We start from the raw sequence: 5956 nt of genomic DNA on the forward strand, positions 1-5956 counted from the left end.
AATCTCACTTACTAGAATGTTATGCTTTTAGGGTCAAATTTAGCTCTATATTAAGCAATCGTAATTGAACTTATGTAGAAGTCAAAACTATCTGAGGTTGGGCAATAAAAATTTAGGTGTTAATGGTTGTTGGAGATTTGGCATAAAGGATCAAACTCCTAAAACATACCACACACTAAAAGAAAAAGATCAAAGGGTGGACCTATCTCATCCATACTTGTATTGGTTCATATAACACAAGCTTATTGATGAACCAATTAGCCTTAGGATTTGGAGATTTCATTGGTCAATGAAAGGATGGGAAAGAATGGGATTGAAGATCAAGAGGAACGGGAGATGAGAGAAACACAAATTGGTCATGGGAGGAATTTTATCAAATTAAAATCATTCATTCATTTTGGGAGATGAAATGTACATTTCATCAATCCCCTAAATCCAATGATTTTAATCCAACAAAAGTCAAATCAACCTTGACCAAGGCCCAAACAAATAGTCAAACATCACAAGACTATAAAACTGGCTCAACAAAATTTTTACACAATTAATCAATTAAAAATCAAATTAAAAATGCATTTAAATTAAATTTAGTTTGGTTAAAACCTAAAACTTCTTCAAAACACCAAATAATTAGCCAAGAGATTTATCCTAAGTCAAACAAGGTCAAAGGACCTTAGACAAAAAAAATTATGATTTTTGAAAAGTCAGAAGTATTTTTAAACAATTAAGAATATGCACAAAAACAATTAATTCATGAAAAATACCAAAATTAATCCAAAAAATAATTTTAATTCTGAAAATTAAAGAGGAAAATATTTAAAGATTTTTGGTGAAAGTCCCATATTTTTTGGATTAAAAATGAAATTAATATGAATTAAACAAAATATCACAATTAAATGAAAAATCAAAAAATACAAAAAAATAAGGACCATCAGATCCCCCTCATTAATTGAGGTGGCAGATCTGATGACCACACGCGCGTGTTCCACTCTACTCCTTGGTCAATATGTTGTACGCGTGGTAATCACAATGAACGCTTGAGATTAAAACATTTGAATTAGATCAGATGGTTTGGACTTTGCCAACGCACCACCGGAGCCCTAGCTTCGGTCATCTTCTCTGGTTATCACCACCGGTCTGGTTCAGGCTCAACTTTATGAAAAATGAAAAGTGAATACACTAATTTGAAGGGAAAATGCCTAGGAGCACGAATCTAGCCTCAAGTTTCTCCAATTCCAAGTATATAAAAAGATACAGGGATTTGAATTTTGAGGATCATGAATTGAGTTGCTTCGATTTGACCTCAAAGCAACTCAATCTTCTTGCCTACATTGGTAGGACTTCAGCCAACTAAAAATCACAAAGACAATGAAGAATTGAGAGAGAATCGAAGAGATGAAAATTCTGAAAAATTACCTTCATGGGAGCTTCAACCTTGCTTGATCTTGATTCCAATTGTGCTTGGCTTTGTTTCAGAAGCTTGTAGGAAGTGATTAGGATCAAGAAATGGCCTGGACTCTTGGAGTTTCAATCTCAAAACAGAATGAGATTTGAAGCTTGGTTTTCAAATGAAAACCTTCAAGATTATCCTTTAATGGTGAGGGTTTGGATTGCAGGTCCAAAGCTTGGGCATGAGGTCCATATTTCTGAGCAATGAGGGTTGTATTTATAGCCAAAGAGATTCATTTTCACACACTTCCAAAAATTGCCAATTTTAGTAATTCACCTTGCATGCTTGCGTAGGCGTGTGATAGGCCCATCAAGTGATGTATTCAGGTCCAAAAATGAGTGAGAATCATGCTAAAATCATGTCATGTGGTCATGCATTTGTGTTTGAAATGTGGAAGTGAAAATCATCCAAACGGTACCTTACATTGCACCCATGTGCAAGTCCTTCATTCTTTGTCCAACTGAGATGATCTTGGACTTTTTGGAAAGGTGAGATCAAGGGGAAAAACTTTCATGTTGAACACTTTTCGATTTGAAGCTTGGATCATGATGAATTTTGAGGTGGAAGTTTTGGAAATCAAACATATTTGAAAATTTTCTAAGTCCCAAGTCAAATGTTGACTTCTTCCACCTTGAATAACGTTTTCTATGGACTTCAAATGAAAACAGTTCCTTCATCAAAGTTTTAGCTCTTTCAAACCTATTCAATTTGGTAACAAATTGGACCTCATTTGTATTTTTCATGAAGGAGTTATGCATTTTAGAAGTTGAAGAAAATCACTTGTTCAATGGTATTGGCCCAAAATGACCTATAATGTTTCCTCTTGGCACATGAATTTGCAAGTTTAATTTCAACTCCCTCCAAACATAAAATTTGAAGTAGACATCTTTAATTTGATAATGGAATTTGAATGGCTTTCATCTCATAATAATTGAGCAAGTTATGGTCTTGAGAAGTTGACCTCCTAACTAGGATTCAGACAAAATGACCTATAATCTTTCACCATAAAAGATGACTTTCCAAGAAAAACTAGATCTTGACTTTAACATGAAAGTTGTTTGGAATGTAATTTTGAGTAACAAAAGTGTAGGCGATAGGGTCTAGGGAACCCCAGTTCTGACCAGTTGACTTTCTCTGGTCAACCACCATGAACCATCTTACTAGCTTGATATTATCTTGACTTTTGGGACTCATGGAGAATCATATATGTGTAAGATGATGTAATATTAAATACCCCTTGAAATACTTGATCAAATGTTGAAGAAACTTGTTGAAGAAGTCACACAAGATACCTAGATGAATTAGGGTTTCCAAGGCAAACAAACTTCAAACTCTTGATGAATTCTTGATCAAAATGATATGTTAAGATAATGGGGATCCACATATCATTTCTAAAACCAATGTGAACCATTTCTTGATTGAACTCCTTGCATTGAGGGTCTCAAACCCTAGATGTGAGCTTGATAGAACATAGGTGAGCAGACACACTACCTACAAAAGAGTTAAATTATACATTGACATATGTTTGGTATTTTAGTTAGTAAATAATGAAAAACAAATTATGATACAATTAAAAGTGCTTGGTGATCTCTCCCAATGCAAACCCAATGAATGAGGGGTAAGGAGGCTACCAAGGTGCGATCCCAATGTTAATGCATATGCTGAGATAGCATGAGGGATCTTAGGATCAAAATTGGGGTCTTACACTATGGAGTCTTGTCATTTACAGACTACCATTCTATTAAATAAAGTTGAGCTTTTTATCCAATTGTTTCTACTCTTATTTGTTTTTCACCTAAATAGACTTGAATTTTATGATGATAATTTTGAAATTTAATTAATAAGTAAAAATCTTTTTTATTAAATAATAATGAAAGTAATTACTTTGAAAAATCAATCAATTACAGTAAGGAATATCAATAGTAAACTGAGAATAGGTAAGTCCTAAAGTGCGAAGCATTGTTGGTTTCCTCCATGTGGTTGGTTTGGTAACCTTTTCCTCCCCAACAACAAGTCAGTTTCCCCAACTGAGTTTATAATCACCTCCCCCGCTGAGATGTAGGCTCACATCCTCAACAGTTTGCATGGACCCAACCCAGAGTTTTATCTCCTGTAAGTCCCCATCGGAGTTCATTTCTGATCCTCAACAGTGTTGATTCTTGAGCAGTATTTGATTTGGTCCCCTGCGAGGTTGTCTCATTTAATATGATGTTGACCTAAAATTCCCCGTAGAGTTGTTAGTTCAGGTCCTCCGCAGATCTTCTCTCTCTATCCCCATCCAGGTTTGAGATGTTCAGAGCTAGTTGATTTTCATCCCTCCCCAGCATGTGTCTCCAGTTGGTGTTTCCATCTTGTCGAGATTAGCCAAGTGTTGTAACGATGATTTAAATCGGTGACATTTGTATTCTTTGTGATTGTTTAGTCAGCATAATCATCAATCATATACATACACATTCATATGTCAGATATTTCACTGTGCATTTTTATTGCATTTGATTCCTTATTTTGTATCCTCTATTATAGTGATATTATTTCCCTATGCAGATTTGGTGCGTCTGTCCTCTTTCAATGGTAGAGTGTCACCCCCTTTAGCAGAAAGAATTTGACCTTTCTCATTCCCCACTGAGTTATTTCCTTGTGGATGATTATTCTTTAAGTTTCTTCACCAATTAATTATCTGGATGGAACCACTCCCCCTGAGTTATATCCCCATCGTGTTGAGTCTTTGTTTGACCGTTTCTTTCAAGCTCTTACCTAGATAGATATATTTTTTGTTCCCCGAAAGTCTATTACCCAGTAACTGGTAATATTCTTTTCGATTTTTCGAGTACTTTACTTTTGCCCAATACCCGGTAAAAGTAATTTACCTCCTTTATTTTCCCCAGCGGATTCATTTTCACGTTTCCCCAGGCAGTCTATCCTTGATAGGATCATCTTAATTGATGACGGATATTCTCCCTTTTTGGTTTTCTACCCAGTAAAAAGGTAGTTATAATCCCTATTTCATTTCCTAGAGAGTTAATCCTTGATATGTTCATCCTAATCAATGACGAATTTTATCCTCTTTGCGGTCTTCTGCCCAGTAGCTGATGGTTGTAAATCCTACTTTCCCCTCTATGTCTATCCTTGATATGTTCATCCTAACCGGTGACGAATATTCTCTCTTTGGTATTCTATCCAATAACTGATAGATATAATTCCTATTTTTGCCCAGGTGGCCTATCCTTGATATGTTCACTTAAACCAGTGATGAATATTCTTCCCTTGAGTCTATCCTTGATATGTTCACTTTAACCGGTGATGGATATTCTCTTTTTGGTCTTCTGCCCAGTAACTGGTAGTTGTAAATCCTATTTTCCCCTTATTCTTACCCAATAACCGGTAATGAGTACACCTCTTGTTTCCCTCAGCGAGTCCTCCTTGATATGTTTACTCTAACCGGTAACGGATGCCTCTCTATCATATTATGTTATCTTCCTACCCAGTAACCGGTAATAGATAATGTAATTCAGGTACTCTTGTGTAGAAGTTTATTCTTCCCCAGTTGATTTTGAGTGCGTATTTCCCCCAGTGAAATCGCCATACCCCGCTTGGTTTAAGTATTTTAGTTTCATCCTGATTTACCCATTTCCCCTGTCCATTTCCCCTTATTCCACAGTCGAGTCCTTCCATTGATTTATTTTTCATGGAAAACTCTCTCGTGTCTCCAGTAGTTTTCAAGTCGTAGCCTGGAATACGCACAAAGGCTTTTCCTTAGAGTCTCTGTATCCCCAGTGGGTGTTCCTTACGAAATGCATAATGCTTCTGCGGACTTTCAGTCTCTCCGGATTCTTTTCCTTTGTGGAAATGTTTTCCCCACAGAGATTATTTTTAATATTTTCATATCATATGCATCATGAGATCTCTTAGGGACCAAATTTATTTTTCTATATGTTGTTATTTAAGTCCATTCTTCTGAGTCGATACAAAGATTTTAACCTTCACCTCCTCAGCTAGAATGTCCTTAAATAGGAACAGTTGTAAGACCCCAATTTCGACCCTAATATCCCTCATGATATCTCATCATATGCATTGGCTTTGGGATCACACCTTGGAATCTTCCCCACCCCTCATTCATTGGATTTTCATTGGGAGAGATCACCAAGCACAATTTGATTATATCATACTTTTTTTTCTTATTATTTACTAACCAAAATACCAAAAATATGTCAATGTATAGTTTGTTGCTTTTGTAGGTAGTGTGTATGCTCACCTATGCTCCATCAAGTTCATATATAGGATTCAAGACCCTCAAGGAAATGAGATCAATCAAGAAATGGTTCACATTGGTCCTAGACATCATATATGAATCCATATGGTCTTCGCATATCATTTTGATCAAGAATTCATCAAGAGTTTGAAATTTGTTTGCCTTGGAAACCCTAATTTATCTGGGTATCTTGTGTGACTTCCTCAACAAGTTTCTTCATCAATTGATCAAATATTTCAAGGGATACTTCATATTACATC

This window comes from Lathyrus oleraceus, chromosome 1, assembly GCF_024323335.1.
Source record: "Lathyrus oleraceus cultivar Zhongwan6 chromosome 1, CAAS_Psat_ZW6_1.0, whole genome shotgun sequence".
NCBI classification, from domain to species: domain Eukaryota; kingdom Viridiplantae; phylum Streptophyta; class Magnoliopsida; order Fabales; family Fabaceae; genus Lathyrus; species Lathyrus oleraceus.